At 38.2% G+C, this 12,655-nt stretch overlaps 1 long non-coding RNA gene across 1 annotated transcript in view; it reads left to right on the top strand.

Annotated features, from left to right (window-relative positions):
- Positions 1–12,655, top strand: part of LOC141425811 (uncharacterized) — a 58,600-nt gene that overhangs the window by 41,351 nt on the left and 4,594 nt on the right. Inside the window, exon 3 of the long non-coding RNA XR_012450943.1 lies at positions 11,422–11,528. This is a non-coding gene — a long non-coding RNA (uncharacterized lncRNA). The remainder of the gene's footprint in view (positions 1–11,421; positions 11,529–12,655) is intronic.

The following is a 12,655-nucleotide window of genomic DNA, read 5'->3' as shown; positions in this document are numbered from 1 at the left end:
ATTAAGCCATTGTTGGTTAGATTTCTCTTTTTATTTGTTTTTTGGCAGTACTTGGATTTGAACTTGGGGCTTCGTGCTTGCTAGGCAGAGACTGTACCACTTGAGCAACTCCTCCAGCTCTTTTTGCTCTGGTTATTTTGGAAATAGGGTCTTGCTTTTTGCCCAGGCTGTCCTGGACCTCATTCCTTCTATTTTGTGCTTCTTACCATAGCTGATATGGCAGGAGAGAACCATGACATTGGTTGAGATAGGGTCTTGCAAACTTTTGCTAGGGCTGACCAGGAACCATGACCCACCCAACCTCAGCCTCATATGCATGTGGCTTGGTTTGGAAGGCATGAGCCACTGCTGCCTGGTTTTAGATTTGTCTTATTGTATCACGTGCATAAGTCAGAGTTCTAAGTCTGGGGTTTTCTAGAAGGAACGTCCTATTTCAGGTCTCAGTAGGAACTGTTTGGATCTTAGGAATCATGGAAATAGTATAAGGCATTATTGGTAGCTTTGAATTCTTCTTTCTCGATACCAAAATACCAAGTAAGAAATGCCTTCAGTTCTGAACTTGACCTGTAATGTACTTTGTGATGAGTCAGTATAAATAATCAGTTCCTGTATACAAAGCAATGAAATTGAGACTCTAAGTTAAATTCAAATACTTTAGGCAGGAAGTGACTTAAGTTCACATTGACCAATATTTAAATCATGTCAAAATTGTGCAAGACGTTGTGTAGATATTAATTGGGGGGGAGGGGTCGGGAATATACAGCCTGTTTTTCCCAGAGAATCCCAATTTATGCCAGTTGCCCTAGAGTCCTGTCTGCTTGCAGTCAATGGTCCCTTCATACTGAAAAATTACATTATCAGCCTAGAAAAACTCAGACTGTGTCTGTAAAGAGGGTTTTCAGACTGTGTCTGTAAGGCGGTTATAATTTGATAGGGTCTAGAAAGAGGCATAGAAAAAAATGCATGCCTACATATAAAATAATGTGGAGTTTTCCAAGTTTTACTTTAAAAATGTCATAAAGCCATTGGGAATTGAGGTAGAAGGATATATTTAGTTGGATTAAATAAATAGATAAAATATTATCCTATTTCATTTTCAACAGCAGTGATAAAAGTTATCAAAAGTGTTGGAATACACGCAACATATACACTACTGCAGTAAGGATAACACATGGTTCAGATGTCTCTGTCCATTGAGGACTGCTTTGGTCTGCCACTCTGCGCAAAACATCTTAATTACAGATCAAGGTCTGTTTAACAATATTTGAAGAGATTCTTTGATGAGAGGACTTAGGAGATGGTAGCCCCTTGCCACTTCCAGGGGTGACATGTGCAAGACAGTTACCTGATCTCTTTTCCCTGGTTGGTAACTTGGCTTGGAAATAGTTGTGAAGCTAATTATGACCAATGAAATATCAGAGGAATTCTTCTTGGAAACTTCTGGAAAAGTTTTTCCCAAGAAAGAGACACAGGAAGAGAAGGTTCCAACTCTTTCTGGATGCCATGATGTCTTTATGCCATGGTGACACATATGTATAAGTCTGAGGACACACTTAGAAGGCACAGTGAAGGAAAACTCAGAGATGTGGAGCTCGGACCTGGGCACACCACAGACCTTGGAGCCATGCTGCCATGACAACTTCAGTTACCTATGATCCTATGTATACTTATTCTTCAGGATGTCTGGGCTGGCATAGTGGCTCAAGTAGCAGAGTGTGTGTCTAGCGAGCATGAGGCCAAGTTCAAACCCCGGTACTGACAAAAAAATTGTCTGAGTGAGGGTTTTCAGAGCTAGCTGCCAAAGGCAGCAAGAATACTTCCATTTTAAGTATTTATCTAACCATCTCTCTCTCCACCCCGCTCCCCCCATATCTGTGTTGTCTTAGCTCAGGCTGCCAAAACAAAGTACAATAGATCAGAGGCTTAAATGGCTTAAACAACAGAAACATATTTCTCACAGTTCTAGAAGCTGAGAAGTCTAAGACCAAGGTGCTAGCAGATTCAGTACCTGGGAGGCCTCTGCAGACAGCTGCCTGTGGCTGTGTCTTCCCATGGCCATTCCTCAGTGCATGAAAGAGACCTTTCTTCCTCTTCTTATAAAACCATTGCATAATGAAGGCCTCACCTTGGTGACATCATCTTACCCACCTCCCAATGGTGTCACATTGGGGATTAGCATTTCTACACCTGAACCTTGGAAGGATGTGAACTTTCATCTATTAAGGAACATTTTCTCCGGTTTCCATGATGATGTTGACAATTAACTATAATGGCCAGTACTTGTTGAGTGCTTATTACTTGCCTGGAGCGATCTGAAGGATATTACGTGCATTAACTCATTTGCTCCTCATGGTAACCCTGAGTGATGGAATGACTTAGCTCCATTTCAGAGATGAGAAGTCTGTGGCCTAGTCCTGTGGTTTCTTTAATTGGCAGAGTGTGGTACGAACTGGTTCCAACACCCACACTTAATCTTCAGAGAACACTGTGACCCTGCGTCATTCTAGCTGGGAAGCTCTTCTTCCTAGACTTCATTATCAGGATCCCATTTGGTTTCAGTCCTCTACCTTCACCTCAGCAGGGAGCCACCTTCTGGGCTCCACTGCACTGCTCCAGCTGCAGCTTTTTCTTTTTCTAATAAATCTACTTGTGTGTGCACTATCAATGTCTCCTGAGCTATTCCTAAGCCCAGTGAAGACAAGAGCCCCTAGAGTGGCCTCCCTGTACCCCACAACAGACTGATGTTGTCTTGTTATCAGATGTTGTCTTGATAATTAGGAAATGTGATACTTTTGAAACAAGAATGCGCTATACAAATTTCCGTCTCTGTCCTTGTGCTAAGAGTGCCTCTTTGAGCCCTGTAGTTTATGTTGGTAAGCATATAAATTCTAGACTGGTTCCCTGTCTGAACAGTCTTTATCTGATTATTTAAAGCCTTCTACTTCATGCTTACTTCCTATATTGAACTATTAAATCTCCCATCAGTGGAGATTGTCCCCGTCTTCCACTTATTTCACAGCTGTTGTACAAGAAATTGTTGCCTTGCTAAGCTATTTATTTTTAGGAGTTTAGTGTCTGCTTGCACGTGAATTACAATAGACCCTGTGGGTGAAAAGGAAGAGAAGTGGCAAATAATGGCCTTTGACTTTAACAGAGTGGCCACACATTTGCTTTGACAGCTCAGGTTTGTGACAGGTGTCCTGATGCAGTTATTAATAACACCTCTTCATTCCCAAAAGTGTCCCAATAGGTATAATAAAGATTACAGTCACCCTGGCTTTAGAGGCCTTAAATTCAGTTAGGGAGACAGGAGACACAAACAGAAAGAGACAGGAACACAACAAAGCAATGTGTGATGAATGCCAAATACATGGTCTCCTCTGTCAGCGATGGAACCACATTTTAGGAGAATTGCTGCGGCCTTTCACCATCTGGCAACCTCATGAAGATGAAACTTGAATTGGTGCTCAAGGAATATGCAGAATTTAAACAGACAAAGAAGAAAGGCAGATATGCAATATGCCCTTCAATGGAGACTTCTAAAATCAAAGCAAAGCAGACTTTTATCAATTTGAATCAATACCAGCAAAAATGATTCCCTCTCCTCTTTAAGCAAAACCATTGGCAACTTCAACAGAGGATCCATTTTGGCCCATTGAAATGTGTGGGTATTTTCCAAATGCTCCCTCTGCCACATTAACGAGCCATTGACCTTGCTGACATAATCACCACCCTGTGGTTATGGGAGATAATAAAGAGCAGATAGGCCAGAGCAGGTGTCCTGTAGAGGAGTTCCCAGGAAGAAGCCTGTTTCCATGACAGCTCCAAGATGTGGCGCCACAGACACCACCCACTTCCTATGTGGCTGCTTTCTCAAGTATCACCTTGGTCCACATGGGCACAAGGACACTACAAAAAGGGAGTAACTATTCAAAAGCATCTTCAGAAGTATTGCTTATTATTCAAAATGTCCATCAGAGGCCACTATGAGAAGGTGACCAGGAAGTAGTGAAGAGGTCTGGTAAAGATGAACCAATGCAGGTTGTAATACACACGTGTATGGAAACAATGCTGGGAATCTCTCTGTATAGCTATCTTTATCTCAAACTAGCAAAAATGCTACGTCTTTCTTATTATCTCTTATGCTTTCTCTTTAACAAAATTGGAGAATAGGGCAGAACAGGTTCTGCCTAGAAGTGAGAGGGGTGGAAGGGAAGAGAAGGGGGTGCAGACAGGGGGAGAGGTGGCCCAAACAATGTGTACACATATGAATAAATGTATAAACAATAAAACATGTCCATAATGAAGAGTATATCTATTGCTTTTGAATTTAAGTAATGAATGCCATGACCACCTTACTTTCATTGAGCACATAGACTGTTCTCTTCCAAGAGCTGGGTTACATGATAGATTTTAGATGTTTTTCTTTAAAGACAGGAAACTTTCATTTAAACAAAATCTTAGAAATAATACTAATTTAGATGGGACCATGTCTGCTACTGAATATCCATCCTCCCTTTCTTTCTTATTAAAACATTCCCAACTTGCCTTTTACCTAAAGGTGGGTGCAAAGAGTTAGCCAAAAGAAGATATAATAAGAAATATCTGAAAAAGCTCTTCTAAGAGGACTAAATCAAATGCGTGTGTGCACTTTTGTTTTTCCCCTTCCCGCTAGTCTGCCTGCATTGTGGGCCTGCTGGCTGGGGCTCTTCAGAAAGGGAAGATGAGACAATCCACTAAAAATATGGGAACAAGATGCAAAGTTACTAATATTATACAACTACTAAAGCATATTGCCAGTATGAATTGCCTTCTTCTGGACCTCATTATGTAAAAGAGAAAAATACCCCAATTTCTTTATGTTATTTACTGAAAGATTTCTATATTACTATGAAAGGGCAATTACTAATGTTAAACTGATAAATGTTAATCTGTTCAATGTGAAACATCTCTGATAGAAGGAAGAATAGAGGCCAATGTTTTACCTACTATAACATTTGAATTATAAGCAATGTTGGGTTAGTATAGCATTTTTGGAGGTTCTAATAATAAAATAAATAAGGGACTAACTATAAGTTATTTCACACTATTAGAGTCATAACCCTCTGCATTGACTCTAGAGTACTATTGAGATAGAACTATTGAAGGAAAATTTAATTTTCCTCCCTTACTTCAGAACAAGTATTAGTAAATCTAGAACGGCTTAATCCAGATCTTAACTGACACTAAATAAAATGTTTTTTTCTCAGTATAAGTGGAAAAGAAGGATTAAAAAATAAAAAGAGAAGAAGATACTTTAGAATAATATTTTAACATGAATTGCCGGTTATTTTGTCTTTATTACACCATTTAACCATCATTGCAAACCTATGAGCAAGAGGGGGAGGGGGAGTGGGAGGGAGAGAGAGGGAGAGAGAGAGAAAGGAGAGAGAAAGATCCCACATGTTACCTAATTCCAGCAGGCACCATTCCCATAGAACATATTAACAGTGCTTGCTGGAGTTGTGTAAGGTAACAGCCCTAAATTAGAGGGTATACCTGTTTTGTTTGTTGTCTAGTGTTCCTTTCTTTGGAGAAGAAGACTACCTCAGGTTGGGTGGGCCTGACTACTCCCCTGACACAATTTGATCATTTGCTGCAGGCTTGGCTCTATTTGTCCACTCTATTTGTCCAACTATTGCCATAGTTGGCTGAAGGTTTTCCTGAAAGAAAATGAATACTCCTATACAAGTACCCCTGGGACTTGTGCTAGAGCTAAATAATCCTTCTCTAGAGTCCTGAGTTGTCCAGACTTGCTGCCCATCGCACTACTGTATATCTGGAACTTGCCTGAGAAGAGACCTATGATGTTACTTGAGCACTTGGATCCAGTTACGATGAAGACACAGGATTTTTTTCAGTTGGATGAGGCCATTAAAATCTTTTTCTGAAAAGCTACTCTAATGTCTATTTCTGTTACTTGCCAGCAAAGAGTTTTAACTAATTCAGGTAGCTATTACCATCTCCATGAGGCTCTGAGGAATTAACTGACTTGGCCAAGTCAGTAATTGATGGAAACAAGATGCTAAAATAGGCAGTGTGATATTTACATCCATCTTCTTTTCATTACATGATGCTGCTCCCAAAGCCGAAGCAAACCAGTCACGACTGATGGAAACCGTGATGATTTATCATTAGGCGTTCTAAAATCTGATATCATTTCTATAAACAGTTTCCATGTTCCAAATTTTATGCTAATTCCAACTAATAAATTTATGAAGTGGAGTCATCATCACTCTTTGTTATGGGAATAATTTCATATTCATAAAACTTTGGAGAATATTTTAATGAGTCTTGTCAAAAATTCTTTTCAAATACCTGCTTTGTCCATGGATTAGGGATTAATTGTTCAGAAGGAAACAAAAGAATGAAACAAATGAAAGTAGTGATGTACCCAGATTAACACAAATTTTGAAGTCACTTTGTTCTAGAATGCAAAGTAACAAAATACCAACACCCATAAAATGCTATGGCAAAAAGGAGTTGTGTTTGAGCTAGGAAATGAAAATTCTGTAGGCTTAAATGGGACACAATGTGAGCAGGACGTTTTAGGGCACTTGAGTAGAACTTTCTGCAACACTAGAAATACTCTGTGTCTTTGCTGTTTAATTGGTGAATACTAGCCACATGTAGCTATTGGCCACATGAAGTGTGGCTTATTCAACTGAGGAAATGTTTAGCTAATGTCTACCATGTTGGTTGGTGAAATTCTAGACAAATAAATAAGCTTGTAACACCAGCAAATATATGGAATGGGAAATGAAAGGACAAGATTCGCCTGAAAGATAAAGTAAGTTGTTTATGTCAGTGTGAAACAAGCTCACAAAGAAGTGAAGTAAGAAATAATATTTGGTAAAGTTGACTGGATCCAGACCATAAAAGACTTTGACCTTGGGTTTTCTTTTTGGCCCATTGAAAACTGGTTGCTTCTGAGCTAAGAAGTGAGAGGTTCAACTCTGTGCTATGAGATAATTAAGATGGTAACTGTAGATATGTAGAAGTAGAAAGAATACAGTGTAAAAATAGAGACCACAGTGAGAGGCCAGACAAGATAATGAAAGCTTGAACCAAGAAAAGACAAAGGAAAATGAAGTCCGTTGTGAAAGTAGAAACAAGACCACAAAAACTGATGGGAGGAGTTGAAGAGCAGAGAAATGCATGTTAGAGAAGAAAAAATGGAGAGAAATGAGAAATAGATTTGGTAGTGTACCTACCTGATTCAGAGACTTTCTGAGTTTCATTTTAGATTTTTTTGGTGGTGGGGGTAAGCTACTGTTAAAAATATAATTGCTAAATTAAAAAGAACTATTAGAAAATGCAGTAGAAATTAGGGAATTGTCTGCACATAGATCAGTGATCAGCAAACGATAAGTCTGAGGCCAAATCCAGCCTTCTGCCAATTTTATAAATAAAGTTGAATTGAAACATAACTTCTTTCATTCTTTTTACATGCCATCTTTAGCTGCTTGGCAGTGTGAGCTGAAGAGGTAGCTGCAATCCAGACTTTAAGAGCATATGCTTGCTAACTCTGTTATAGGTCATAGAAATCACCAGAATGCATGTCAACCTAATGGTTTTATTATGGGAAATTTTATGATTCATTGGAAGAAATGTGTATGTCCATCTTATTATAATATCAACTTTTATTGAGATATTCCCTTTGATGCAATGGTCTAAAAATGAACCCACTATGTCTCCAAAGCACACCTGTAAATACTCTACCATGGTGTTAAACTTTTGTTTTGTAAATGAGAACTGTACATTTTCAGAGATAGTCACAAAAGTTTTTTTCCATGCTGGGGTTTGAACTCAGGGTCTCACACTTGTCAGGTAGGTGCTCTATCACTTGAGACCCAACTCCAGTCTTTTTTGTTATGGTTACTTTAGAGATGGAGCCTCACTTTTTTTTTTCCCCAGGCTGGCCTGTATCTCACTTTTCCTGTTTCGTGTTTCTCACTGTAGCTGCGATGACAGGTGCACACCACAACCATGCCCAGCTTTTTTTCTGTTAAGATGAGGTCTCACAAACTTTTTGCTTGGACTAAACCTTGATCCTCCCAATCTCAACCTTCCAAGTAGCTAGGATTATAGGTGTGAGGTACTGTTGCCCAGCTAGAAATTCTTTATATAAAAAAAGGAGCATCATTTATTTTGAACTTTTCAGTTTAAATATTCAAATGTTTCTTAAAAACAAAATTTTCCAAGAGAAAGACATTATAATTTGTTCTTATGAAAGCAGAGGAGGAATTGAATGAATTAAACAATGATAGCTCAAATTTAATTTTGAAATTCTATAATTGTGTTTTGAAATATCTCAAGTTGTGAGAAGAATCTTTTCATGGACCATAATTTTAAAATGAAATCATGGAAAAAAGTAAGAAGGCCTATGATTTTGCAGCATCTAAATTTGGCAAAGTGTTAAAATAATTGCAAAACAGAAAACTGATTTAATGTGTTTTGTCTCCTAAAAGATATTTGAAAATGGAAGCACTCTAAATGAAGGGTATAAGACATTACATTTAAAATAGACTAAAATATTTATAAAATTCAGTAACCCCCTGAAGAATATCCTTCACTGAGCAGAGTTTGCTCTGCAGTATCAAATACCTCAGTAAACATAGGGAGAGTATTTTTCTCAGTAAAAATATGGTCAACAGAGAACAGTCAATAAAGGTTGTCAAAAATGTCAAAGTTATTAGCTATTTTAAAGGCAATTTTAAAGAAGATTAGAGGCAATTTTGTGGGAAAAATAATGAAATCACAGGCAGAACACAGAGGAATCTTTGGGTTGTGAAATTGCTATGTATGTTGCTATACTGGTAGACACCCATCATGACAGATTCACTCAAACCCAAATAGAATGCACAACACCAAGAGTGAACTCTGATGTAACCCTGTCAGATATGTGTCCATGTAGGTTTTATCAGTTGAAACAAGTCTACCACTCTGCTGGGGGGTGGTCATAATGGATGGTTATGTTACACACACATGGGAGGGCCACGAGGATGGAAAACTCTCCTGTTCAATATTGCTATGAACACAAAACTGCTCTAAACACAGTCCATGTAAACAAAATATTTTCAAGAGCTTTCCAGTGTCACTAGTGGAAAACATAGGGGAAACCATTGAAGATAGAAGCATAGGTAATGCCTTTCTGAATAGGACTCCAATTGCTCAGAAATAAGAGTAAGAATTGCCAAGTGGGACTGCATCAAAGTAAAAGGTTCTGCACAGTAAAGGAAATAATTTCTGAAATCAAGAGACCACCTACAGAATGGAAGAAAAACTGCCAGTTATTCATAGGATAAAGGGTTAATATCCAGAATACTTGAAGAGCTCCAAAAATTAACACCAAAAGAACAAATAACCCAATTAATAAAGGAGCAAATGAATTGAACAGACAGTTTTCAAAAGAAGTACAAATGTCCAATAGATACATGAAGAATGTTCAACATCCTTTAGGCATAAAGGAAATGCAAGTGAAAATGACACTGAGATTCCATCTCACTCCAGTCAGAATGGCTGTCACCAAGAAAACAAACAACATCAAATGTTGGTGAGCATGCAGGGGCATGGGGAGGAGGGGGGAATCCCCCATACACTGTTGGTGAGAAGGTAAATGAATTCAGTTATTATGGATCTTAGTATGCAGGTTCCACAAAAAACTAAATGTGGAACTACCAAGTGACCTTGCTACACCACTCCTGGGCATATATCTGAAGCAATGGAAGTTGGCATACAGTAGAGACACCTGCACACTCATGTTTATAGCAGCATAATTCACAATAGCCAAGCTATGGAATCAGCCTAGGTATCCATAAACTGATGAATGGATAAAGAAAATGTGGTATATATACACAATGAAGTACTATTCAGTCATAAAGAAGAATGAAATCGAAAAGTGAAACTTATTAAATATTATTTAAAAGGGGGAGAAGGAATAAGAAAGAGTAATAGGGTAAATTTAATAACAGCACATTATTCACAAGTATGGAAATATCACAATGAAACCCCATTGTATAATTAATACATGCTAATAAAAAGAAAAAAAGAAATTTCCAGTATATAATATTAGATCTAGCTACAGCTTTTTATAATAGCATTGTATGAGTAAGTACTGAAAAAATTATTATTTATTTTTAATATTCAGGAAATTAATATAAAGAAGGTTTTCTTGTTTTACTTCATAAAGATATATATTATTCTAAATTTTAGGCAGAAGTTTTAAAATGTTGTTTGAACAGAATGACTTTACAACTTAACCACTGTGTAATGATATGGTGGGCCCTGGAATGCTGACCTGGCCCCAGTGCCCAACGGCTGCCCATCAGTGGCTGGGCAGTCCTGCTCCCTCTGATTTAGGGGAGTGCTCGCAAGGTGTGGTCTGCTGAGACCCCAGACTCAGGCTGGGCCTGAGAGGTATAAACTGAGGTGTTTCTTTTGCATTACTTGTTTGCTGCTTTGAAGTAATTTCAAGTCCAACTTTAGCCAAGTGAAAAAAAAATCATCATTCTCTTCAATTTTCCAGCCTGAATCTGCCCTTGTGGCCTGTCCTCATTTTTCTGACTTAACTAGAAATTTTTACATAACCACATTAGGCCTATAGAGAAAGGGATTGAAGTAAAAGAGATGAATCCTCATTTTCCTTAGAGAAGTCATTATTTGGTAGTTAATGTCTATAGGTTTAAAAATAGCTAAGAGATAGCATTATAAATATATTGTGTATAGGTATAGCAATAAATAGAAGAAACAGCTAAAATGGTTGAAAGTAGGGAATCAACTTGGGGGTGAATGGGAAAGAAATCCTTTACAATTCAAATTGTGCTACCAAATACATAATTAGTGAGATTCTTTATTTTCTTATATGTTATTCCTAATATCACACTCTATAATTAATTAACTTAAAGAATTAGCTACTATGTGCCAAAATTTTTACTATGTTGAAGTAAAACAGCGCCTACCCTTTTCCCATCTCCTATGCTGGAGTTGAGACTTCCAGAATCATCATTATAAATCAGGATCAGTGGTGGGTGGAAATTCTGGGATTCAATCAAGGAAGTTACACATCATGATTAAAGTTGTTACCGAAACAGTTTTTGCTACTCACTGCCTTCCCTAGTTTCTGGGTAAGCAAGATAAGAATGCTGAGTGTTAATGGGCTGGCCCCAAAGTCTCCCTGTAATATATTGTCTGGACTCTTACTGAAATGCATATCATCGTCTGTATGTTAGCCCTGAGACTTGCAGGAGCTGTTGGAACTTGTTCACCAGTGTTCAAATAGTCCAGCTGTTGTGTCTACTCGTTAGAGATGAGTCTTTGATTCAGGATGAGCCAGGTCTGCTCTTTATTATTGCTTGTCTATTCTCTTTCAAATGCAATCAGCCAAAACCAGTGGATCAACAGTGAAAGACAGAAGACTTCATGTTGAGATTTCTTGCAATCATCTGCACAGGATCTGGATAGAGTTTCACAATTGCAGTTGCTATCAGGTAAAAAATGTGAGTTAATATTGAGGGCAATCACCCATTACCAGCCTGCTTTTGCTTCCCCTTTGAGAGTGAGGAAGTAGCTGATTATAATCATAGCTATAGTCACCCAGATAGGTGTGCTTTTAAGTGCTCTTTCTGTCTCATGGAGTCCTTATCACATTCCTAGGTGGTATTTCTCTTTCATGGCATTAAATACAAGAATGCCTTAAAAGCGCTTCATAGTGCCTAAGAGTGAATAAAGAAATATTATCTTATTATCATTCCTGATCATCAGTAAAGTTCATCAATCAATTGTGATTTTAAAGTTGAGTCTTTCGGAACCGTGCCAGACCAAGGGAGAGGCTCCTCCCTTGGGAGAAGAATGCAAAAAACAGAAGAGTAAACTTTTATTCAAGCTTACATTTATTTATTTGTTTTATTTTTTATGATCATAGGGATTGAATTTAGGGCCTCATACTTATTAGACAAACCTCCCAGCCCTATATTTGTTTATTTCAATGGCTAATAATCTCAATAGATGTGGGCAAGACAAGAGAAATTGCTCATTACCAATCCTAGTGACTGAAATATGTCACATGTCCAGGTGTTGATTATGTGTAACTTGGCTGGGCCAACACCTCCCCAGACTAATTCTGATATTTTTGCTTATTAACCAGAGACACAACCTAATGGTCTCCACTGTCCAAGAATAAAATGGGACAACTATGCGATGATGAGAATGCTTTGTTCAAACAGAAGTGAGCCTTTTTAGATGTCCTAAGGGAAATCCAGGCATGCATTAAATGCTCTTTAATGCCTCTTCTCACCCAGAATCTACACTGCTAAGAATACACATTGATACTCTTTTTAAAGAGGTTGAGGGGAGACTTAATCACTATCTTGCTAAAGATGTTATTAAAGGCAAGTGTCTGGCTTAGGAGTAAAACTTAAACCTTATTTAGTTAACACCTTCAATTTTGAGGGGGAAAAACCTTAAAATTAGACATTGAAAAGTAAAACAGCAGACTCTGGGTGACTACAGTTGGTGTGGACAAGGGGCGTGATGGAGGGATGTGATTAAACTAGGGGCCTTAGCATCAGGCATTGAGAACTGGGACTAAAACACGTCCCTGGGCACAATTAGTTGA

This window comes from Castor canadensis, chromosome 8 (assembly GCF_047511655.1).
Source record: "Castor canadensis chromosome 8, mCasCan1.hap1v2, whole genome shotgun sequence".
NCBI lineage: Eukaryota > Metazoa > Chordata > Mammalia > Rodentia > Castoridae > Castor > Castor canadensis.
Note: the sequence above shows the minus strand (reverse complement) of the source record. Positions and strands in the feature narration are given on the sequence as shown.